This window comes from Bos indicus, chromosome 3 (genome assembly GCF_029378745.1).
Source record: "Bos indicus isolate NIAB-ARS_2022 breed Sahiwal x Tharparkar chromosome 3, NIAB-ARS_B.indTharparkar_mat_pri_1.0, whole genome shotgun sequence".
Lineage (NCBI taxonomy): Eukaryota > Metazoa > Chordata > Mammalia > Artiodactyla > Bovidae > Bos > Bos indicus.
Window position 1 is genome coordinate 39,758,534 of NC_091762.1, and position 23,636 is coordinate 39,782,169.

The 23,636-nt window shown below is 37.2% G+C and overlaps 1 pseudogene; it reads right to left on the reverse strand.

Annotated features, from left to right (window-relative positions):
• Positions 1–5,186: 5,186 nt before the first annotated feature.
• Positions 5,187–6,265, reverse strand: LOC109556797 (NEDD8-conjugating enzyme UBE2F-like; annotated as a pseudogene).
• Between the last annotated feature and the right edge of the window lie 17,371 nt (positions 6,266–23,636).

Consider the following 23,636-nt stretch of genomic DNA (forward strand, 5'->3'; position numbering starts at 1 on the left):
ATGTTATATAAGCAGGGTAACAATATACAGCCTTGACGTACTCCTTTTCCTATTTGGAACCAGTCTGTTGTTCCATGTCCAGTTCGAACTGTTGCTTCCTGACCTGCATATAGGTTTCTCAAGAGGCAGGTCAGGTGGTCTGGTATTCCCATCTCTTTCAGAATTTTCCACAGTTTATTGTGATCCACACAGTCAAAGGCTTTGGCATAGTCAATAAAGCAGAAATAGATGTTTTTTTTCTGGAACTCTCTTGCTTTTTCGATGATCCAGCAGATGTTGGCAATTTGATCTCTGGTTCCTCTGCCTTTTCTAAAACCAGCTTGAACATCTGGAAGTTCACGGTTCACATATTGCTGAAGCCTGGCTTGGAGAATTTTGAGCATTACTTTACTAGGGTGTGAGATGAGTGCAATTGTGTGGTAGTTTGAGTATTCTTTGGCATTGCCTTTCTTTGGGATTGGAATGAAAACTGACCTTTTCCAGTCCTGTGGCCACTGCTGAGTTTTCCAAATTTGCTGGCATATTGAGTGCAGCACTTTCACAGCATCATCTTTCAGGATTTGCAACAGCTCAACTGGAATTCCATCACGTCCACTAGTTTTGTTCATAGTGATGCTTTCTAAGGCCCACTTGACTTCACATTCCTGGATGTCTGGCTGTAGGTCAGTGATCATGCCATCTTGATTATCTTGGTCCACTGGAATATTACTCAGCAGTTAAAAAGAATGTGTTTGAGTCAGTTCTAATGATGTGGATGAAACTGGAGTGTATTATACAGAGTGAAGTAAGTCAGAAAGAAACACACCAATACAGTATATTAACACATATATATGGAATTCAGAAAGATGATAATGATGACCCTGTATGTGAGACAGCAAAAGAGACACAGATGTATATAACAGTCTTTTGGACTCTGTGAGAGAAAGCAAGAGTGGGATGATTTGAGAGAATGGCATTGAAACATGTATATTATCATATGTGAAACAGATCACCACTCCAGGTTCAATGCATAAGACAGGGTGCTCAGGGCTGGTGCACTGGGATGACCCTGAGGAATGGGTTGGGAGGGAGGTGGGAAGGGTTTCAGGATGGGGAACACATGTATACCCATGGCTGATTCATGTCAATGTATAGCACAAACCACTACAATATTGTGAAGTAATTAGCATCCAATTAAAATAAAAAGAAAAAAAATAATAAAATTTATTTGAACCTCCCCCCCCCAAAAAAAATCTTAAAAGATGATGCTGTGAAAGTGCTGCTTTCAATATGTCAGCAAATTGGAAAACTCAAAAGTGGCCACAGGACTGGAAATTTCAGTTTTCATTCCAATCCCAAAGAAAGGTAATGCTAAAGAATGCTCAAACTACTGCACAATTGCACTCATCTCACACACTAACAAAGTAATGCTCAATATTCTCCAAGTCAGGCTTCAACAGTATGTGAACTGTGAACTTCAAGATATTCAAGCTGGATTTCGAAAAGGCAGAGGAACCAGAGATCAAATTGCCAACATCTGTTTGGATCATCAAAAAAGCAAGAGAGTCCCAGAAAAACATATACTTCTGCTTTATTGACTATGTCAAAGCCTTTGACTGTGTGGACCACAACAAACTGTGGAAAATTCTTCAAGAGATGGGAATGCCAGACCACCTGACTTGGCTCTTGAGAAATCTGCATGCAGGTCAAGAAGCAACAGTTATAACTGAATGTGGAATAACATGGTTCCAAATTGGGAAAGGAGCACATCAAGGCTGTATATTGTCAACTTGCTTATTTAACTTATATGCAGAGTACATCATGAGAAATGCTGAGAAGGATGAAGCACAAGCTGGAATCAAAATTGCCAGGAGAAATATCAATAACCTCAGATACACAGATGGCATGACCCTTATGGCTGAAAGTGAAGAACTAAAGAGCCCCTTGATGAAAGTGAAAGAGGAGATATAAAGTTAGCTTAAAACTCAACATTCAGAAAACTAAGATCATGGCATCTGGTCCCATCACTTCATGGCAAATAGATGGGGAAACAGTGGAAGCAGTGGCTGACTTTTTTTGGGCTCCAAAATGACTGTAGATGGTGACTGCAGCCTTGAAATTAAAAAATGCCTGCTCCTTGGAAGAAAAGGTATGACCAACCTAGACAGCATATTAAAAAGCAGAGACATTACTTTGGCGACCAAGGTCTGTTAGCCAAAACTATGGGTTTTCCAGTAGACATGTATGGATATGAAAGTTGGACTATAAAGAAAGCTGAGTGCTGAAGAATTGATGCTTTTGAACTGTGATGTTGGAGAAGACTCTTGAAAGTCCCTTGGACTACAGGGAGATCCAACCTGTCCATCCTAAAGGAAATCCATCTTGAATATTCATTGGAAAGACTGATGCTGAAGCTGAAACTCCAATACTTTGGCCATCTTATGTGAAGAACTGACTCATTTGAAAAGACCCTGATGCTGGGGAGGATTAAAGGCGGGAGGAGAAGGCAATGACAGAGGATGAGATCGTTGAATGGCATCACTGACTCAATAGACATGAGTTTGAGTAAACTTTGGGAGTTGGTGATGGACAGGATGGTCTGGTGTGCTGCAGTCCATAGGGTAGCAAAGAGTAGGACACGACTGAGAGACTGAGCTGAACTGAATTCTCTTTAATCTCATTCCAGTAGGAATGCAGTCTCTCCTCATCTAAAAGGAAGATGGTTGGGTTCAATTCAGTTCAGTTGCTCAGTCGTGTCCCACTCTTTGCGACCGCATGAATTGCAGCACACCAGGCCTCCCTGTCCATCATCAACTCCTGGAGTTCACTCAGACTCATGTCCATCGAGTCAGTGATGCCATCCAGCTATCTTATCCTCTGTCTTCCCCTTCTCCTCCTGCCCCAAATCCCTCCCAGGATCAGAGTCCTTTCCAATGAGTCAACTCTTCGCGTGAGGTAGCCAAAGTACTGGAGTTTCAGCTTTAACATCATTCCTTCCAAAGAAATCCCAGGGCTGATCTCCTTCAGAATGGACTGGTTGGATCTCCTTGAAGTCCAAGGGACTCTCAAGAGTCTTCTCCAACACCACAGTTCAAAAGTATCAATTCTTCAGTGCTCAGCTTTCTTCACAGTCCAACTTTCACATCCATACATGACCACTGGAAAAAGCATAGCCTTGACTAGACGGACCTTTGTTGGTAAAGTAATGTCTCTGCTTTTCAATATGCTATCTAGATTGGTCATAACTTTGCTTCCAAGGAGTAAGTGTCTTTTAATGGCTGCAGCCATTAAAAAAGCAGCTCACACGACTGAGTGACTGAACTGAACTGAACTGAATCACAAGATTGTTGGGTAGTTAGTGACAATATCATGACTAAACTAAACCCAGTTCTCACCATACTCAAACCTTTAGGGCAATTTGATAGTTCCATTTTATTGACTCACTTTCTACATTTGGCTTCTGAGATACCACCCTGTCTCTTTCCCAACCACATATTTGATTCCTCTACATCTCAGAATGTACAGGTTTGGTACATCAAATTGCCTATTCAAAATTCCCCTGGATGTTTGCATGTGTGCTAAGTTGCTTGAGTCATGTTCAATTCTTTGTGACCCCATGTACTGTAGCCTGCCAGGTTCCTCTGTTCATGAAAATTTCCAGGCAAGAATACCAGAGTGGGTTGCCATGCTCTCCTCCAGGATATATTCCCAACCTAGGGATGCAACCCACATCTCATGTCTCCTACATTGGCAGATGGATTCTTTACCATTAGCACCACCTGGGAAGCCCAAATAAAAGAATGTTTAGCTTGATGTTTAGCTTGCTTAAATAATGTAACAGGTTCAAAAACAATCTCTTGATTCTCCCACCACTAATAATGAACGGTCTTTCTTTAAAAAAATTTTCCCTTACTTTAGGAGCTCAAGATAAAATCCTGACATCATCTGTGGCTTATCTGTTTCTCACATACTTCACATCCAATTCAGAAGTATGTTGTCTACCATCAGTTTATAGCCAGTATTGATCTTTCCTTACCAACTTTTAAGATACTATTATAGTTCAACCAACCATCATTTCTTGCCTCTTTCATTGTATTGCCTTCTTATTCTATTTCTCTACATTCACTCTTTATTCCTTAAAGGTTTTTTTTTTTTTTTTTAACGTTTTTCATTTACTTAAAACCCTTAAAAATCCTCATATCAAAGTAAAATCCAGTGTCTTTATAATTGCCTATAAAAACCTAAATGATTTGGTCCCCAATTCCACTTTATGGCTTATATCATTTTGCACTTTTCCTTGTTCACTCTGCTCCAGGTAAACACTCTTTCCTCTGCTGATATTTTCCAAATATGCATGCTTTCCATCAGGAAAGTCCAAGAAGGTACCTGGACCTGAATGCACATCATTTGCCTTGGATACTCAGCATATTTCTGTATTTTTCTTCCCTCAGACATTGGCATCTAAGTCTTAGCAATTCTCATGCTGACAACCAAACAGCATCAACTTCTCATCTTATCCTTTCATTCTTACCAGTTCTCACAGCCCATTTGCTTGATCCTGCCTTGGAAATGTGAAGGTATAGAAATTATCAGCAGTGCTTTTGCCAGTCATTTTTTCCTTGATATTTTCTTTGTATTTCTCTTCAATAGTTGTTTGACTCAGCATCTTTCTGTCTGCTCTACACAATGAAAATACAAATTAAATAAGAATAGAAAAAAATTGTTAAATTATTAAATAATATAAAGTCCAAATCTATTCCAAAATATACTTATATTAAAGAAAATATGCACTTCAGAAAGAGATTTATGGTGACTGGGCAGTTTCATAACATCTAGGCATTCCAGAAAGGAGCTAAGATTTTTGCATCCATTCACAGTTTGTAATGAGTTTCTAATCACCCATCTGCAAGCTACATTGAGCACATCAGTAGCATCACCTGTGCATGAGACTGACTTTGGGACTGACTCTGGGAAAAGAGAAAGCAGCATGCTTTAGCCTCAATTCTGAGTTCATGACGACTTCTCAAGAATCTCATCAGCAACCTATACAGCACAGCTTCAAAAAAGGTAAACATGTTAAGGTAAGTGGATAACTCTTGATAACCCCAAACACATTATCTTGCTGTATTTATGTGGAACTCTCTATCTACCACAGGCTGTGTGAAGAGGTTCTTCCTCAAAACAACATACTCACAGGACTCTGGAGGACCCAGTGGGACTGAGGGGAGCCTGAGGACTGGGGAAGAGGCTTCCTTTTTGTTTCAGGTGGAGACAAACTTATAACACACAGTACAGAATGCTGTAGTCTTCTCATATCCTCTGGCACAAAACTTCATGCTGTCTTCAACTTTATTCTGGAAGCCATCCTTGTCCTGCAAATGAGGTTCTGCAGCTTCAATATTTGGTGGATAATCAAAATGCAAAAGATCAGTTAACAATGAGTTGAATCTCCAAACAACATTCCTCAATGTCCTCCTGAGAGCCCAGCCAGTGCTGTCAATCAAACACTCTCTCAATAAACCTAGACATATTTTACCTGTCTCTGTGATGTTGGGGTGCTATAACTTGCTGTAACCTGATGAAGCATCTCACTGTGGGAGGCACCATGTTATACACATCAGGAACTTCAATTTCAAACAAATTTTCTACCCTGGTAGTAACCCTCATCTATCAAAAAACACAAAACAACGACAACAATCCTGGGGTTTACAATTAGCTGAAAGCAATGAAGCTTACTTGGATGAAGAAAATGCACTTTATACCTACAAGGTAAATCAGTTTCAACCTCTAACAAGTAGCCTTTCTCTCACAGAAACCTGATGGGTGGAATCAGAGGCTGTGTCTATGCTTGGGACTCTTTGAGATGATTATCCTGATTCAGTTGTCTTGCCAGCATCAGGATTATGGCTACCTTACTCTGGTCACCATGAGACAGGCGAGGCAGGATATGGGACAAGAAGTGGCCAGGCACACAGTAGGACCAGAGTGGTGAGGAAGAGACTCAGCTGCTCCCTTTTTCCTTGGTAGTCTTTCTTAAGAGCTGAAAGAAGCTAATCTCCACACACCTCCCAGCCCCCAAATTGACTGGAATCCCAGAAATCAGTAGATATAGCAATTAAAGAGTTAAACTCAGAGAAATATTTGGTAGTACCCGAATCAATAAAGTTACCTCTTCTTTGAAACTTACTGCTTCTACAATTAAAATTCTGTAGTGAAAACTGAAGTATGTAGTGGCATAATAAAGTCCACTTTTCTTGTGACGGTCACTCTTCAAAGTGACCCCCATGATCCCTGACTCTGGATATTCACATCATTGTGTAGTTCTCTCTGATATTGTGTCATAATTGGCTTGTGTGCCCTATAAAATATGACAGAAGTGATGGTGTACAATTTAGAAGTTTAAGGCATAATAGAAATGATGGCATTTACTTCTTGTTCTGTCTTGGATTATGTGGCTAGGGGGAAGCCTGCTGCTGTGTCATGAGGTCACTTGATATACTATGAGGAGATCCACTTATGTATTATGCCAAAAGCCCTATGAATGACCCATCTTATGAGAAGATCCTCTGTCTCCTGTCTAGTCAGCAGATACCTGCAGCCCCTATCAGGTCTCTCATGAGAGGCCATGTCCAGTCAACCAAGTTATTCATGAATTCCTAACTCACAAAAACTGCAAGATACTAATTTTTACTGTTTTAGTCCTTCATTTAGGGGATTGATTTTTGGAGATTAATTTGTTGTGCAGTAATGGGTAACTGGGACTTTCCAGGTGGCTCAGATGGTAAAGAATCCATCTGGAAGGCAGAAGACCTGGTTTTGAACCCTTGGTTGGGAAGTTTCCCAGAGAAGGAAATGGCAACCCACTCCAGTATTCTTGCCTGGAGAATTCCATGGACAGAGGAGATTGATGGGCTACAGTCCATGGTGTCACAAAGAGTTGGACACGACTGAGTAATTAACACAAATACAATGGGTAACTAGTATACTTCTCAAAATTAATGTCTTAAATGCTAGTTTAGTGCATATCTGAATAACTTAAAAATCAGATTACTCTCCAGCATAGAAACTTAGTGATTGCCCCTCACTGTAGATGCTCCAAAAGGTCAGACACTCACTTTTCCAACATTTTCAATACTGAACACTGTATCTATATGTTAGATAAGCTCGTCCAATTTCACCTGGGACTTTGAGTCAAAAGTTATTTATATAATCAATTAAAGGTGATGGAAAACAAATTCTAATAATAGCTTCAGAGACTGTAGCAACTTCAAGCATCCTGGTGTGCCAGGGCCACAGAGCCAGTAGCCATACCCACTGCCTAGTGCTAGTTGCAATCAAAGTTACAATTTCCAGTGTTCAGCTGTAGAAACAGGAGTCTTCACCCAACTGATTCAGTGGTGAAAATTGGCTGTGGCTTGCACTTTCACTTTTCTATTATTGTTGCCAGTTTTCTAAGCCTGATAATATAGAATTCCAGCAAATTTATTCATATATCGGTTGAGGTAACTGTAGCTGCTTGAATAAACCACTCAAAGCTTCAGTGGTTTAAAATATAGAAGTTTATTTCTCATCAAGCCACTGAACTTCGAGGATTTTTAGTTAGTAGATAGCTTGGATTGTTTCCATCTTGATACTCTGTCACTCCCTAAGACTGTCAGCATCTGCAGTTAAAGCAAGAACAAACAGGAATGAAGAAGTTACTCTATTTTAAAGTCATTCTATGAAGCAATACACATCACTTATCCTCACCTTCTTAGATGAGACCCAGACACCAGACCCACACGGATTCACAGGTGAAGGGTGACATAGTTCATAATTTGCAGCAATTTCTTAGCAACAACTCTTTTCAACAGATTAGAAAGTACAAAACCTGTGTCATAATTATCTATTTTTGTCACATTGTGCCATGAGTGTGTTAGAATAAGTTTGTTTGCTTTGCTTAAATCTGCCAGAAGTAGATTGTTTGCAACTGGGAATCCTGCCTAATATAGCTGTATTCTCAGTACTTGATCAAAATCAACCTATAATTGGACCACTTAATATAAATTACATTGAATTAACTCTTTTTATGTTATTGAATTTCTTATTTTAATAATAAATGGGTTATTTATCAATAAATAGCTCTCATCTGTGACACTAAACAGATGACTGTTTTAGTGACTCCATAACACTAAAAAAGTTGCAAGCCTCTCTTGTGGTGTATACACTTAGAAACAAGGAAGTTCTCATAGTTATAAACAAATTGTCAGTTATGGCAACATTATATTTGAAAAATCTCTAGAAGAAACTTATTTATTTTACTTCCATTAATCAACAATACCAATACCCAACACTACATAGGTATACATTTTTTCAGAAATTATTTCAAATAAGTGGAGACAATTTCCCCAGAAATAGTTGAGAATTATTTAATATTATATATTATATTGCCTTAGTCATATAAATAATTAGAGTTATGTAATTTTTTATTGCTATGGAGAATCTCTATGAGTAATAAATACAGCTTAAAATTGTATTATTGTTCCTTAAACTTTTTTATTGGAAAAAAAATTATTGTTAGGAGAAAAAAAGATAATACACAGATTTGGAGAAAATTTTGGCAAACACATAGCTGATAAAGTACTGGTATTAAAAACATATAAATATCTCTTAAAACCCAAGAATTAGAAAACAACCCAATTTAGAACTGGCAAAAGTTCTAAAATGACATCTCACCAAAGAAGACATACAGACAGCAATAAGCATATGAAAAGATGCTCAAGTTTGCTAATTATTGGAGACATCAAATCAAATCTACAATGAGAGATCACCTCACACCAGTCAGAACAGCCATCACTAAAAATCTACAAATAATAAATGCTGGAGAGGATGTGGAAGAAAAGGAACCTTCATATATTATTGATGGGAATGTGAATTGGTACAGTCACTTTGGAGAATAGGATGGAGATTCCTTAAAAAACTAAACATAGTTACTCTCTGATCCTAAAATCCCCTTCCTGGCCATGTATCAGGAGAAAACTCTAATTTCAAACTATACATGACTATTTCATTTAGATTAAAACCCTCTGAGTCCAACCATGTTGCTGCAAATGGCAAAATGTCATTCTTTATTATGGCTGAGTAGTATTCCATTCAGAGGAGGCAATGGCACCCCACTCCAGTACTCTTGCCTGGAAAATCCCATGGACGGAGGAACCTGGTAGGCTGCAGTCCGTGGGGTCGCTAGAGTCGGACACGACTGAGCGACTTCACTTTCACTTTTCACTTTCATGCACTGGAGAAGGAAATGGCAATCCACTTCAGTGTTCTTGCCTGGAGAATCCCAGGGACGGGGAAGCCTGGTGGGCTGCCGTCTATGGGGTCGCACAGAGTCGGACACGACTCAAGCGACTTAGCAACAGCAGCAGCAGCAGCAGCAGCAGCAGTATTCCATTGTATATTTGTACCACATCTTCTTTATCCATTTATCTGTTGATGGACACTTAGATGCTTTCATATATTGGCAATTGTAAATAGTTGCTGCTATGAAAATTGCGATGTGTGTATCTTTTAAAATTGGTGCTTTTGCTTATTTTCAGATAGTTACTCCAAATACTCCAATTCACTCCAAATTATGCCAAAGTAGAATTTCTGGGTCATGTGCTAGTTTTGTTTTTAATTTTTTGAGAAACTTCCATACTGTTTTCCACAGTGGCTGCACCAACTTACATTCTTTCCAACAGTGCATGGGGGTTTCTTTTTCTCCACATCCTTGCCAACCATATCTCATGAAGGTTTGGATTTGTATTTCCCTGATGATTAGGCCAAGTGTCTGTTGACCCTATGCACATCCTTTTTGGAAAAATGTCTATTCAGATCTTCTGCCTATTTTTTTCCCCCACATTGCACAGTATGCCCAACTTCCCCAACCAGGGATCACATCCATGCCCCCTGCAGTGGAAGTATGGAGTCTCAACCACTGGACTGATGGAAAAGTCCTGCTCATTTTTTAAAATCAGGTTTATTTTTTTTTTAATGTAGAATATATGAGCTGTTTATATTGTTGGATATTAGCCCCTTAAAAGTCATATCATTTGAAAATATTTCTCCCATTCAGTGGTTGTCCATTTGTATTTTTTATTCCTGAAAATCTATTTTTTAAATTTCTGAATAAGGATGGCCATCTCAAAAAGAATACTTCAATTTAACATAAGCTTCACCTAGAAATTTCAGAAATTATTTATTCATAAATTAAGCAAATGTTTTTCAGTCCTCTAATATGTATGAAGCCCTCTACTAGTCATTACAAAGTTAATATAAGGTGAAGATAAACATGGTACTTGCTTCATAGAATTTAAAAACTGGTTACTTAAAAAAAGTAGCTTTTCCTTTCAAATTACTTATAGACTTATTATCCATTTGGAATGAATCAAGTTTTTTGGTAACAGAAATCACAGATACAGTGAAACATATAGGGCTTATTCACCTCATATGCAGACATCTCAGATGAAAGCAATTGCTGCCATTTCTTTGGGAGTTAAATAAAGGTGGACCTATAACCATGGTTGTTGTCTTTGGCTTTTACTTGTGTCTCCCATGATCACAAGATGCTTAATGCAGCAGTTCATTATAAAGGAGTCTTATTGTACATATTTCAATGGAAAGATGAAAGAAGGAACAAGATGACATCTAGGTAAGAAAAGCAAAAGTTCTATAAGGAACTCACAATGTACTTCTATTTACATTTAAATTGGTCTAAACCTGGATTATATTGTCACTATTGGCTAAAAGATGATCAAGAGGATTGCATGAGCCAAAAATAGAAGACCCTTCAACACAGGACTAGAAAATTACTAAGTATTATTTTCCAGTGCAAATGACCAATAAAGAGAATTCCAAATCAACCTGCAAAGAACAGTTTTAAAGATAATTCTCAATTCTGTTGAAAAGCAAAGTATTAAATCTTATAGAGCATACATAAAACATTTGGCAATTTATTAATTCATATTTTGTTTGAAAGTTGTTTTAAAGGTAAAATGGTATATATGTATGTATGAGTATACATATATATATATAATATCCATTATCCAATTTATTGTGCTTCCCGGGTGGCTCAGATGGTCAGCCTGCAATGCAGGAGACCTGGGCACAATCTTTGGGTCAGGAAGATCCCCTGGAGAAGGGATGGCTACCCACTTCAGTATTCTTGCCTGGAGAATTTTATGGATGGAGGAGCCTGGCAGGCTACAGCCCATGGGGTAGCAAAGGGTCAGACATGACTGAATGACTAACAATATATATGTTAAGCATGTACTGACAGTCAACTATATATTGGCGGTAGTATTTGATATCATGAATATAAGAACAAGAGATGACTAGGTTCATTAAGTACTTCATAGTGTGGTAAGGAGATAGACATGAAAACAGCTAATTATAAGACAATGTGATCTGTACAACGTTAAATCTTCTAGTATAATGTGTCATATTCAAATAGTATTAGAATATTATAAAGTCTTTGGTTAATATGCCACTGGTGTTAATCCTTAACCTGGAAACCTCGGCAAGATTGAAAGAAATACTGACAAATAGAAAAGGACTCTATTGTCATCTAGTGGCCAAACTTGTGTCCTTGAAATTTTTGAGTTACCTTGGATATTATCTGGAAGAAGCTATTTTGGGGAATAGAAAGAAACTGAGCACAGTTTCAGGAGTTTTTTCTGACCCTAATTCATAAAGGGGAATTAATACTTTAAAAATGATAATATTACATATATTTATAGAAGGCTTTCTTTTCACTCTCTCATCAGGTAGAAATGACTTCAATTTAAGAAACTGGGACCAAAGGAAGCTAAATGGACATGATAACTAAATTCAATTTATGATCTTGGATTGGATACTGGGACAGTTAATGATATTTAAATAAGTCCTGTAGGTTTTTTTAACAATATTGTATCAGTGCTCATTTCCTGGTTTAGATAATCATACTGTGGTTATGTAAGACTTTAACATTTTGGGAGACAATGTCAGGTGTATAAGAATCTGCTGACTGCTTTTGCAACTTTTTTGTTAAGTCTGAATTTATTTCAAAATGAAGAATTAGAAAAACTAAATTATAAAAGTATAGTACAAATTATAAAAGTAGTTTACTGTGTTTCTGTTTCCCTAAGCTAGAAATATATCTTATAATTATATAAGTATTATAATTTAACTATCCATATATTTTTCTCTAAAGTGTACCTTTTATGTCATAGGGTCAGTGTGAAAGAAAATTTAAGACAGACCAGTATTTGTAGTTGCTGATGAAAATAACACTGTTTTTCTAAGTCTGTCCACCATGGTTGTCTTTTTCAAAGAAACCACAGATAACTTACTATTCATAATTTCTTTGTACTTCTAACTCCAATAAAATATGCTAGATTCAGTTTAGTACTGAAACCTTCTGATGGTGCTTTCAGTTTTCTGTGGTTTCTATACTAAGACTATATGCTAACATTTCAGAAACTCATAGTTATTAACATCAAATCACCTTAGGAGACTTTGTGGGAATCTCAGAGAATAATGTCAACTAGATCCATCAAACTGGACAAAGAGAATAGGCAATGACCTGAAGTCATTCTAGCTTTTAATGGTATATGCTGCAGATTGACATATTATCTGGGACTACTATTTGTTTTACACAATCTGTAAGAAAATTCTGGCAATTTGTCTTTTTCAGTGGACAGATGAAAAGTGAACAAAAATTAAAAGGTATATATATGATAGTACAAGTATAGGAAGAAGTAATTATACTTGCTTTATACAAATTTGATAAGGCATATTAATATTATGAAATATTCCTCACTAAAAATAATATTTTCATCATCTAAGTGCAATTTAACATTGCAAAATAGAAAATCCAGTACAGTCATTTACATTAACTTTTAAAAGTTGAAAAACCTAGTTTCAAAGTATCAGCTAATTAATTAGTCACTTGATGAATATCCAGGATTTTAGTTGAAAATCAAAGAGATGATTTTTTGATTAAAGATGCCAGCAAATTCTTTGCCATTCCTCCTGTCAAGAAATAGCATCTATCTCCTTCTTTTTGTCTGACCTTATTACTTGCTTTATATAACAGAATCTGGTGGTAGTGATTCCACAACTTCTCAAGTTGTACCTAAAGAGATTTGTGGTTTCTGCTTTAATCACTTGCAACACTCCATTTTGAAATCTAATTGTAATTCTGTGAAAAATCCAGTCTATAGAGAGAGATCCTCTCTACTAATAGGGAGAGAGACGCTGCTATTACTAAAGCTACAGGGAGGGACCACACACAGGTGAGAACTGTGGCTTGTTGCTCAACAGTCTCAACTGAGTTCCCAGCCAACAGCTGTTACTAAACTGTCAGACATGCAAGTTAGTCACCTTGGATATTTCAATGGAACTGCCAGGTGACTGCAGCCCCAGTCAATGCCTCATGTAACAGAAGATCCACCCAATATGTTCAGACAAATCATAAAACCATGAAAGATAATAAATGGCTGTTGTTGGTTTTAAATGTTGATATTATTATTCAGCAATAAGTAACCAAAATAGAGTGTATTAACCTCCTTGTTGGGGTATACAATTTCTGTGATCATAGTGGCAGCTCTGAATTTAGTTGGGAGCCTCTATTATACTGCCATGTCAATTTTATTCCTCCGAGTCTTAAAGCATTTTTCATAGATTTTTTTTTTTTTAATATAAGATGCATTTTTAAGATACATTTATTTCAGTTCAAAAAATATTTGTTGAATTTTGTTCTTACCACTTAGTTTAGTGAAATAGGAAACACTAAAAAATTATAAGACATAGACTGTGTCATGAAAAGTCTTAATATTATTATACAGAAGTATATATGTAAAAAAACTTAAGAAGGAGTAAAGAGAAAATTGGGCCTCCCTTGTGGCTAAGCTGGTAGAGAATCTGCCTGCAATGCGGGAGACCTGGGATCGATCCCCGGGTTGGGAACATCCCCTGGAGAATGGAACAGCTGCCCACTCCAGTATTCTGGTCTGGAGTATTCCATGGACTGTGTATTCCATGGGTCACAAAGAGTTGGACACAGATGAGTGACTTTCACTTTTCACTTTCAGAGGAGATTGTCAGGATTGTCAGCTGGTGCCAAAAACAAATTTAAATAGGACTGAAATATTTCTGAAAGGCTTTTGGGATGAAGAAAACAAGTGTTCAATCTTATAAAATATGGAGAACTTGAATAGTAAAGAAAAGAAGGATGAAGGTGCTCCAGATTGTGAGAGATCCACAGGCAAAGATTGAAGAACGATGGCAAATAAGAGATAGTGAGGAAACAAAGTTCACTAAAGAAGAATATAAATGCCAGATAATTAATAGGATGGAATAGGCAAAAATGAAACTGATTTGTGTTTAAGAATAACATACCATTCGATTTGTTCAAATATTATTCTTTTTTGTTCGTTGTTAAATATGTTTTTGAACATACAGAAATGTGGCTGTTGGTTATAACTACAAATTTCCTCTCATGCAAATGAGAATGCCAGATTTTGCATTTAAAATTCAAGGAGCAAAATTTCATAATTTTGTACAAGTCTGAGTTTGCAATGCATAGATTCCTGACGGCAAAAATAGAGATTACTACTTAGAAATGTATAGGAAGTGAAGTACGTAAATGATGATGAAGTGCAAATGTGCTTAAATCATATTATAAAGTTCTCACCTTCCTTTTTAGCTTCATTTTCTATATCCTTGACTAAAGAATATTTATCCTCCATCTGCAAAAGTAATCCTCTGGTATTGTGTGGCAAAGCAAAAGGAAAACTCATGAGCACTGATCAGTGTCATAGACACTCAGGAGCCAACCAAATTACCACCAGCCATTAGAAATATGAAAGATATTTCAGTTCAATTGCTGCACATTTACTTGTGATGCTTCTGTTCCTCAGAATCATGGTGAAGAATTTTAGCTATTTTAGGAAACTAAAATTCTTATCTGAATAAGTGTATTATTTTTATTTCAACCTATATACTGATTATACAAAGGGTGACAGGTAAGCAAAACAGTTTATTATATAATCAGGGCTTTATTTTTTAAAAAACATTAATGGCATATAGACTCTATATTTGCAATTTAACAGTCTTTTAGCAATTTAAAAAACATATTAGAACTATATTATCTCAGTCAAAACTGCAAGTGTTCTTATTTTCTCAGTAAAAAATGATCATATTAATCATCTTTTTATCCATTAATCATTTACCCTTACTGCTATTGTAGGAGGCGCTGGGGCACAAAAATGAGATATGGTCCATGTGCATTATACTCATTAGTCTTATTTCTAATAGCCCAGCTTCATCTCTTAACAGTTAAGAAACACTAACACATTTCACTTTTCAGTGCAAAAATGCAAGCACATGTTTTTTTAGGTTGTCTGAACCCTGCAAAAACTGCATTCATTAGACTCATATCTAGAGACTTTGCTTCATATATATTTATTCTTTGATCCACCACACACTTACTGAGTACTTATTTGCCAAACATACTGCTAAATGCTGAACATATAAAGATGATTAAGTTCTTGTACTCAAGGAGCTTTTACTGTCTAATAAAAATGCAGTAATGCAAATAAATATAGGCAATAGGATATCAAATGTTCAAAAACACAAATTTTTAGATAGAAATAAGTAGTTCTTGGTAATCATGGAGAGTCAGAAGATGTTTATAGAAAAGGTGGTCCTTGATCTGAGTTTTGAAGGCTAATCAGCAGGTATACAAGTGTGGTAGACGGTTCAAAAACCGAGACATTCTACTGTCAGAGTGATTTGCGATTGTTTTGATAAAATGTAAAATTAAAAAACTTGTGTGCATGTGTATCTGAATGTATAAATGTGCACACAGATCTATGTCTCATTGCATAACGGGTTATTCCAGTTTGAAAAGAATTGAGAAGATGCTGGTGGTGTTTGTGGATTCATTAAAAACAGTAAGTTTATTAATTTTTAAAAAAATCTTTGTAGATTCACAGATATGACCAGTATATTGTAATTAGTATTGTAATTATATTATAAAGTAATTCAGTTCAGTTCAGTTGCTCAATCGTGTCCGACTCTTTGCGAACCCATGTATAGCAGCACGCCAGGCCTCCCTGTCCATCACCAACTCCCAGAGTTCACTCAGACTCACGTCCATCGAGTCAGTGATGCCATCCAGCCATCTCATCCTCTGTCATCCCCTTCTTCTCCTGCCCCCAATCCCTCCCAGCATCAGAGTCTTTTCCAATGAGTCAACTCTTCGCATGAGGTGGCCAAAGTCCTGGAGTTTCAGCTTTAGCATCATTCCTTCCAAACAAATCCCAGGGCTGATGTCCTTCAGAATGGACTGGTTGGATCTCCTTGCAGTCCAAGGGACTCTCAGGAGTCTTCTCCAACACCACAGTTTAAAAGCATCAATTCTTTGGCACTCAGCCTTCTTCACAGTGCAACTCTCACATCCATACATGACCACAGGAAAAACCATAGCCTTGACTAGACGGACCTTTGTTGGCAAAGTAATGTCTCTGCTTTTGAATATGCTATCTAGGTTGGTCATAACTTTACTTCCAAGGAGTAAAGTAATTAGCCTCCAATTAAAATAAATTACTTAATTTAAAAGAAAAAAAAGACATGTCTTGAATGTCTCTTCTATTTTTAGTGTTCTTATGTCCATTCTTGGACATAAACCCGTTATCTTTACCAAGTTTTCATGTTTGTAAAATAAGGATGAGGATATCTACATCCCAAAAGTGATCGAGAAAAATGCTAGAAAGACTACATTTTTTTTTCATTTTTTAAATTTTATTTTATTTTTAAACTTTACAATATTGTATTAGTTTTGCCAAATATCGAAATGAATCCACCACAGGTATACCTGTGTTCCCCATCCTGAACCCTCCTCCCTCCTCCCTCCCCGTACCCTCCCTTGGGTCATCCCAGTGCACCAGCCCCAAACATCCAGTATCGTGCATCAAACCTGGACTGGCGACTCGTTTCATACATGATATTATACATGTTTCAATGCTATTCTCCCAAATCTCTCCACCCTCTCCCTCTCCCACAGAGTCCATAAGACTGATCTATACATCAGTGTCTCTTTTGCTGTCTCGTACACAGGGTTATTGTTACCATCTTTCTAAATTCCATATATATGCATTAGTATACTGTATTGGTGTTTTTCTTTCTGGCTTACTTCACTCTGTATAATAGGTTCCAGTTTTATCCATCTCATTAGAAGTGATTCAAATGTATTCTTTTTAATGGCTGAGTAATACTCCATTGTATATATGTACCACTGCTTTCTTATCCATTTATCTGCTGATGGGCATCTAGGTTGCTTCCATGTCCTGGCTATTATAAACAGTGCTGTGATGAACATTGGGGTACACATGTCTCTTTCCCTTCTGGTTTCCTCAGTGTGTATGCCCAACAGTGGGATTGTTGGATCATAAGGCAGTTCTATTTCCAGTTTTTTAAGGAATCTCCACACTGTTCTCCATAGTGGCTGTATTAGTTTGCATTCCCACCAACAGTGTAAGAGAGTTCCCTTTTCTCCACACCCTCTCCAGCATTTATTGCTTGTAGACTTATGGATTGCAGCCATTCTAACTGGTGTGAAATGGTACCTTATAGTGGTTTTGATTTACATTTCTCTGATAATGAGTGATGTTGAGTATCTTTTCATGTGTTTGTTAGCCATCTGTATGTCTTCTTTGGAGAAATGTCTATTTAGATCTTTGGCCCATTTTTTGATTGGGTCATTTATTTTTCTGGAGTTGAGCTGTAGGAGTTGCTTGTATATTTTTGAGATGAGTTGTTTGTCTGTTGCTTCATTTGCTATTATTTTCTCGCATTCTGAAGGCTGCCTTTTCACCTTGCTAATAGTTTCTTTTGTTGTGCAGAAGCGTTTAAGTTTAATTAGGTCCCATTTGTTTATTTTTGCTTTTATTTCCAATATTCTGGGAGGTGGGTCATAGAGGATCCTGCTGTGATGTATGTCGGAGAGTGTTTTGCCTATGTTCTCCTCTAGGAGTTTTATAGTTTCTGGTCTTACGTTGAGATCTTTAATCCATTTTGAGTTTATTTTTGTGTATGGTGTTAGAAAGTGTTCTAGTTTCATTCTTTTACAAGTGGTTGACCTATATATAGAAAACTATAAAACACTGGTGAAAGAAATCAAAGAGGACACTAATAGATGGAGAAATATACCATGTTCATGGATTCGAAGAATCAATATAGTGAAAATGAGTATACTACCCAAAGCAATTTATAGATTCAATGCAATCCCTATCAAGCTACCAACGGTATTCTTCACAGAGCTAGAACAAATAATTTCACAATTTGTATGGAAATACAAAAAACCTCAAATAGCCAAAGCTATCTTGAGAAAGAAGAATGGAACTGGAGGAATCAACCTACCTGACTTCAGGCTCTATTACAAAGCCACAGTTATCAAGACAGTATGGTACTGGCACAAAGACAGACATATTGATCAATGGAACAAAATAGAAAGCCCAGAGATAAATCCACGCACATATGGACACCTTATCTTTGACAAAGGAGGCAAGAATATATAATGGATTAAAGACAATCTCTTTAACAAGTGGTGCTGGGAAAACTGGTCAACCACTTGTAAAAGAATGAAAGACTACATTTTTTTAATCTGAATATTTGTAGACCTGATTTTAGTGGGAGAAATATATTCATGTAGATGCATGACAAGTATATTATCTAGAACTTCATTAATGATATGGGAACAGGAGGAAGGGGCTGTAAAAAAATACATATAAGAAAAATAATGATGGACAAATTTTCTATTAATAAACTTAAAAGTATCATTATAAAGTCAGAAACAACAATTATATCATCAGATGTCTATATACCAATGCATAGAGTTTGGATGCTAAACATGACATTATACAAAATGTGAAATAGCTTCTTAATGCTTTGTGCATGTGTGCTAAGTCGCTTCAGTTGTGTCCAACTCTTTGAGACCCTATGGACTATAGCCCACTAGGCTGCTCTGTCCATGGGGTTTTCCAGGCAAGAATACTAGAGTTGGTTGCCATGCCCTGCTCCAGGTGGCATCTTCCCAACTCAGGGATCAAACCTGCCTCTCACATCTCTTCCGTTGGGTTCTTTACCACTAGTGCCACCTGGGAAGCCCCTTAAGTGCTTTGGCACGTTTCAAAACTAGCCAGAAGCAACAAAAAGAAACATATAATTTAAAAGAAAGGTAAGAAGAAGTCCTAGTATTGTATAAAAACAAAGTATACTCAGTGAAAATAGTAAACAAGATAATTAAAATACAATGGAATACATTTGGATGAAATGAATGGGAAAAATTTTATTTTTGTATAAACATACTATGCCTTATATTTTTGTAAAAATGTACAGTGCAATGGAATGAAGGAAAGAGATCCATGCTTTGCTAACTCACAATATACAATAATCAAAGACACAGAATATCTTCAATAGGAAATCATCTGCTACACATATTATTCAGTTAAAAAAAACCTTTGATAAGTTCTTAGCTTGACTTCATGACAATTTATCTCTAAAAAGTAGTCATGGGGGAGAAAAGGCAGAATTTATAAAAGTGGAATGATCTGTCAGTTAAAACTTTTGCTCTTTAAAGTGATGGGCTTTTTTTTTTTTTTTTTTTAATACATACTGCTTTATTTGTTTATGGCTATGCTGAGTCTTCTTGAGAAATTTGTATGCAGGTCAAGAAGCAACAGTTAGAACTGGACATGGAACAACAGACTGGTTCCAAATAGGAAAAGGAGTACGTCAAGGCTATATATTGTCACCCTGCTTATTTAACTTATATGCAGAGTACATCATGAGAAATGCTGGACTGGAAGAAGCACAAGCTGAAATCAAGATTGCTGGGGGAAATATCAATAACCTCAGATATGCAGATGACACCACCCTTATGGCAGAAAGTGAAGAGGAACTCAAAAGCCTCCTGATGAAGGTGAAAGTGAAGAGTGAAAAAGTTGGCTTAAAGCTCAACATTCAGAAAATGAAGATCATGGCATCCGGTCCCAGCACTTCATGGGAAATAGATGGGGAAACAGTGGAAACAGTGTCAGACTTTACTTGTGGGGGCTCCAAAATCACTGCAGATGGTGACTGCAGCCATGAAATTAAAAGACTCTTACTGCTTGGAAGGAAAGTTATAACCAACCTAAATAGCATATTCAAAAGCAGAGACATTACTTTGCCAACAAAGGTCCGTCTAGTCAAGGCTATGATTTTTCCTGTGGTCATGTATGGATGTGAGAGTTGCACTGTGAAGAAGGCTGAGCGCCGAAGGATTGATGCCTTTGAACTGTGGTGTTGGAGAAGACTCCTGAGAGGCCCTTGGACTGCAAGGAGATCCAACCAGTCCATTCTGAAGGACATCAGCCCTGGGATTTGTTTGGAAGGAATGATGCTAAAGCTGAAACTCCAGTACTTTGGCCACCTCATGCGAAGAGTTGACTCATTGGAAAAGACTCTGATGCTGGGAGGGATTGGGGGTAGGAGGAGAAGGGGACGACAGAGGATGAGATGGCTGGATGGCATCACCGACTCAATGGACGTGAGTTTGAGTGAACTCCGGGAGTTGGTGATGGACAGGGAGGCCTGGCGTGCTGCGATTCATGGGGTCACAAAGAGTTGGACATGACTGAGAGACTGAACTGAACTGAACTTATGCTGAGTCTTCATTGCTGCACATGGGCTTTCTCTAGTTGCAAAGAGTGTAAACTGCTGTCTAGTTGCCATGCTTCTCTTGTTGCAGAGCATGCGCTCTAGGGTGCATGGGCTTCAGTAGTTGCAACAGGGGCTCATTAGTTATGGCTCGTGGGCCCTAGAGCATGCACACTCATTAGCTGTGGCATGCAGGCTGTTGTTCTGTGGCATGTGGAATCTTCCTGTACTAGGGATCAAACCCATGTTCCCTGCCCTGGCAGGGAGATTCTTATCCACTGTACCACCAGAGAAATCCTTTAAAGTAATGTGCTGAACCAGGAAATATTTCTCATTTTGTTAGGTTACTAGTGCTGTAATAAAAAGGGCAATTCTAGAGGCTAGAGTTCTAAGATTGAAGTGTCAGTAGGCTTGATTTCTTGTGAGGCCTAAGATTTCTTCCCTCTTTCCATGTCCCCACATGGGTATGCCTCAGTTTGTGTTGTCTTGTGTCTAATCTTCCTCTTATAAGGACATCAGTCATGCTGGATTAAGACCCACCTGAATGACCCCATTTAAACCTACCTCTTTAAAGGCTGTATCTCCAAATACAGTCACCTTCTAAGGTAGTGGAAGTAAGGGCTATGATATACTAATTTGGGAGTGACACAATTCAATCTTAGGAAGCAGGTTAAGAAAATAGAAAAGAACATCAAATGACCAAATGTTAGACCTGAGAATTTTTTCTCCTTTATAAAACCACTCTCAATGGTTCTGTCTTCAGCCACAGAGTAGATCAAAATTTGGGAAGGTTCTAATGCAAAGATCTAACCATTGTGGGTAAGCAGGTGACAGACCCAATATTGTTTGGTGCCTTTTTAGACATATAATTTGATTATATTGTGTTGATTATATTAATACAAGCTTAAAGGTTCAATAGCAAAAAAAAATCTTCCCTGGTGGCTCAGACTATAAAGAATCTGCCTGCAAAGCAGAAGACCTGGATTTGCTCCCTGGGTAGGGAAGATCCCCTGGAGAAAGAATGTCAACCCACACCAGTATTCTTGCCTGGAGAATCCCACATACAGAAGAGCCTGGCAGGCAAAGAGTTGGACATGACTGAACGACTAACACTTTAACTTTCAAAGATTCAACATAGGTAAGAGAGAATGTCGATCATGTGCCAACTTTGGTTGGCAATGGTCATCAGATGAATAATGCTGTTAAGAGATCACCTCCAAGCTCCAGAGAGAAAAGGCTCACAATGTATTGCCCATGTTTGCTATGGAAAAGGTAGGGGAGAATAACTCTGCATGTTCTATGTATGTGCCTTTCTCATATAATAGGAAATCTCTTAGTTTCTAAGAAAATTGTAGTTTTCAATCATATGACCTCCTACAGTACTCAGTTTTGGCTGCTGGTATCTTAATCTTACCATCTTAACTATAATAATGCCCACATTATAAATGTGATGAGTATTTTTTCTTTATTTCACAAGCAGGTTTTTTCACTGCTTATTATGTGGAATCACACTTTAGCAGCATTTTTTTGTGTTTTTTTTCCTACCCTCTCCAGATCCAAATCTGTCCTCTTGTTTCTTTGGCACCCTCCTGCTCTTACTGTCATGTCTTTTTTTTACATGCATTCTCTACCTGCCTTTTCTGAGTCAACTTGTTCTTCTATCTCTGCCTGCTTTCTCTCTCTTATCTGATTCTTCCTTTTATGAAATGCCTTTTAGCTCATACAACAACCCACCACCTATACTCATCAGCTTTGTTAGAGCCACAGTAGATTCGGATTATAGATTTATTTCTTTAAAAAAATAAATCACAACATTCTTATTCCATGAATTCTTTTTTTTTTTCAAATGAGCAAATGTGCATTACTTATAACTTGAGTTTATAATTTATAATTTGGCCTCTTAACAATAGGCTGATTTGATATACATGTGTATTGCAAAATCATTACCACAATAAGGTTAGTTAACACATATATCATCTCACACACAGTTATCATCTTGTTTTTCTGTTTTGTGGTGAGTACATTTAAAGTCTACTATCTGAGCAACTTTCAAGTATATAATCTTATTAAACTATAATCACTTTCCTGTACATTAAATTACATTAAACTATTCATTTTTATAACTGGAAGTTAGTACACTTTGACTAATGTCTCTCCATCTCCAAGAATTCTTGAAGATATTCATATTAAATATATTTATCAGCAATCACAGGAAGAAAATTTCTACTACTATTTATAATAAAAATACTTAAGTCACTATTTTTATAATATATCACTAAAGCTCAATTTATCCCATATCTTTTCACCATTTAGTTCATAATGATTTGGGGGTTCAGATGAATATTTCACATTATTTTTCAGGATGTCTATTAGTTTTTCAATGGAATGATCAGGTTTTTTTTTTTTTTTTTGCACATGGCAAAAATTAGGGAAAAAGTTTTCATGCTTTTAAAAAATTCTTAGATGATGTGTTTTGCAATAAATACAGTGTGGGAAGATAGCAGAAGCATTTATAAAACTATGAGTAAATAGCTGTTGAAATTCAAAAATATATCCTAAAGCTGAGTGAAGTGTTTGAAGGAGAAATAAATTTATTTTTAAAGTATTCTGGTTTAATTTGTTACTTTACATCTAAGGAATGCAAGATCCAGAGTCCCCCACAGGCAGTCTCTCCCATCAGGACACTCCCATAAGCCCCTTGTCCTTATCCATCAGAGGGCAGACAGAATGCAAACCGCAATCATAGAAGACTAGCCAAACTGATCACATGGATCTGAAACTACGAGCCATGCCATGTAGGGCCACCCAAGATGGATGAGTCATGGTGGAGAGTTCTGACAAAACGTGGTCCAGTGGAGAAGAGAATGGCAAACCACTTCCACATTCTTGCCTTGAGAACCCTAAGAACAGTATGAAAAGGCAAAAAGATATGATTCTGAAAGATGAACTTCCCA